Source organism: Callithrix jacchus, chromosome 3 (assembly GCF_049354715.1).
Source record: "Callithrix jacchus isolate 240 chromosome 3, calJac240_pri, whole genome shotgun sequence".
NCBI classification, from domain to species: domain Eukaryota; kingdom Metazoa; phylum Chordata; class Mammalia; order Primates; family Cebidae; genus Callithrix; species Callithrix jacchus.
Genome location: NC_133504.1, coordinates 127,554,605 through 127,557,631, shown reverse-complemented (window position 1 = coordinate 127,557,631; position 3,027 = coordinate 127,554,605).

The window sequence follows — 3,027 nt, the reverse complement described above, 5'->3', positions numbered from 1 at the left end:
GAGAGAAATGATTAAGCTTTCAGATCGATATAATCCTCACTTACCAATATATTATCACCTCCCAGAAGATCAATATAATCCTCACTTACCAATATATTATCACCTCCATATTTTGCTTCTGTCATGAAACTCTGGGTGGTGACCAAGATGTTCTTAACAGGTCCCTTCGGCTTGATTAAACTTTAAATAGGTTTCTTTCTGACTATAAGCTCTTGACTTCTCTTTTTCCTAGAGGGTTTTAGAAACACTGTGATTGCATATCCTTTCTCCGCCCCCTTGAAATGTCGATGAATCTCCCAGCTTCTTACCAGTCTTACAGCCCAAATAATGTCTTTCTCAAGGACCAAGGAACCATCCTTTGGAAATGTCATCATCAAGAAAAATAGCTCCCCTATCTCTGGAAGCATAGGAGTTTAACTCTCTAATTAGCTTAACTGATCAGCAAACAGTCTAATCACATTGTCCAACTTTCCCTCTAATGTCCTCCAGTACTTTGCTACTAGTTCACAAGAGGGTTTAAAAACCCTCCTCCCTTTTGTTTCAGTGAAACTGAGTTTACTCTCTCTCCCCATCTTAACGGGCATCTTAGCCTGTTTAATTACGTCAAGTGCAATTTTTCTTTGACAGTCGTCAAACAGTGTATACCTCTTTTAGAGAAAGTTGCTTCTTGCTCTGCTAAGTATTCTCATATCTGCTAGTATGGCTTTTCTTTTCTTTTTTTTTTTTGAGACAGAGTCTCACTCTGTTGCCCAGGCTAGAGTGCAACAGCACCATCATGCAGCCTTGACCTCCTGGGCTCAAGCAATCCTCCTGCCTCAGCCTCTCAAGTAGCTGGACTACAGGCATGCACCACCCTACCTGGCTAAGTTTTGTATTTTTTTGTTAGTGATAGGGTTTTGTCATGTTATGTTTCACAGGCTGGCCTTGAACTCCTAGGCTCAAGCAATCAGCCTGCCTCAGCTTCCCAAAATGCTGGGATTATAGGCATGAGCCAGCACACCTGGCCTAGTAAGCCTATTCTTAAAAAGACAAGAGATAAATGTTGGTGACGATGCAGAGAAAAGGGAACCTTTGTACACTATTGGTGGTAATGTAAATTAATACAGCCCACTATGGAAAAAAATATAGAGAGATCTCTCAAAAAATTGAAAACAGGCCTGGCATGGTGGCTCATGCCTGTAATCTCAAATTAGCCGGGCATAGTAGCTCACGCCTGTAATCCTAGCACTTCGGGAGGTGGAGGCCAATGGATCACTTGAAGTCAGAAGTTCAAGACCAGCCTGGCCAACATACTGGAACCCCATCTCTACTAAAAATACCAAAATTAGCTGGGTATGGTGGTGCACACCTGTAATCCCAACTAGTCAGGAGGCTGAGTCAGAAGAATCACTTGAACCCAGGAGGCAGAGGTTGCAGTAAGCCAAGATCACCAAGGCACTCCAGCCTGGGTGACAGAATGAGACTCCATCTCAAAATAAATAAATTAATTAATTAAATATGATTAATTAATTTAAAACAAAAACTCTTCTTAAAAATCCACTTAAGCCTCAAATGCATCATATCTACACTCACAAAAAAAAAGAAGTAAATTTCAAGTGATAACATAGTTTGTGTTTCCTAAAAGGTATTCCACAGAAGAGCAGTTGCATGAGAATACATTCCCCAATCAAATAAGTTTGAAGCATCTTAGAGAAAACCCATTCATTTATTCTAGGACCTCTGAGAGCCTTAAACATGCTAAGAAGCATTGTGAATCTTCAAGAAGCTTTGCAACATGCAGCCTCTCCCAAACTTATTTGACTGTGAACACCTTTCTGTAGGGACCATTAATGGTTAAAAAAGGAAAGATATTACAATAAATTCAGTGCACGCTGTCCATAAACCAGCACTCTGACTGAGCACCTGAGCTACATTCCTCACCCACAAGGAGGTATGGCTGTATATGGAGATGTTGAAAAGTCAAATTAAGCAGGCTATTCTTGTGGAGCTTTCAAAGCAAAGAGCAATTTATGATTTAAGGTTCCTAAACAAATCAGAAATCCTAAAATATGCTTGAGTAACCTCTACTGGTGTTGCTTTTTTTTTGTAGGAATGGATGTCATAGAGAAAGGTTAAAGGAGATGACAGTGCCACACTCAGAAAGAAAATGAGCCATGCCAACTCCCCTCTCTCCTTCACTAGGTCATATGGAGTGACTAAACAGTGCCTGGACATAGGAAGCCTCAGTAAATACATATTGAATTAATGGATCCAAACATCACATTTGCCATAAACTCTACCTTCTAAATATGTCTCCTACCTACTTTTTCTTCTTATTTACACTTCCATTCAGTTAAAAATAAATAGCATAAATTTATAATCAAGGAGTTCCAGAAAAACGAATTTAGAATAAGTCAGAAACTGTCACAGTATATTGACACAAAGATGATCAACTTGCATCTTCAACACCTTTCTAATTTACAAATATGCCTATCACTACTGGATTTTTTTCACTTTTTATAGAGAATTCCCATTTTTGGAAAACTGGTATCTCTTCAGAAAAATCACCTAGTCTGTCCCACAGCACAGCCTTGACAGAGGCACCCTCTGGTGGCAGCCTCACTGAGTGCAAACACTGTTTTAGTTTTACTTATTTATTTATTTATTTATTTATTTATTTTGTACTTTAGGTTCTCAGGTACATGAGCAGATCATGCAGCATTGTTGCATGTGTAGGTACACACATGGCAATGTGGTTTGCTGCCTCCATCTCTCCCCATCACATACATCTGGCATTTCTCCCCATGTGATCCCTCCCAGACCTCCCCATCCCACCACTGTCTCTCCCTTGCCCCCCCCACAGACCCCAGTGTGTAAAAACACATGTACACGTATGTTCATAGCAGCACTGTTTACAATAGCAAAAACCTCGAATCAACCCAAATGCCCATTGATGATAGACTGGACAAGGAAAATATGGCACATATACACCATGGAATACTATGCAGCCGTAAAAAACGATGAGTTCGTGTCCTTTGTAGTGACATG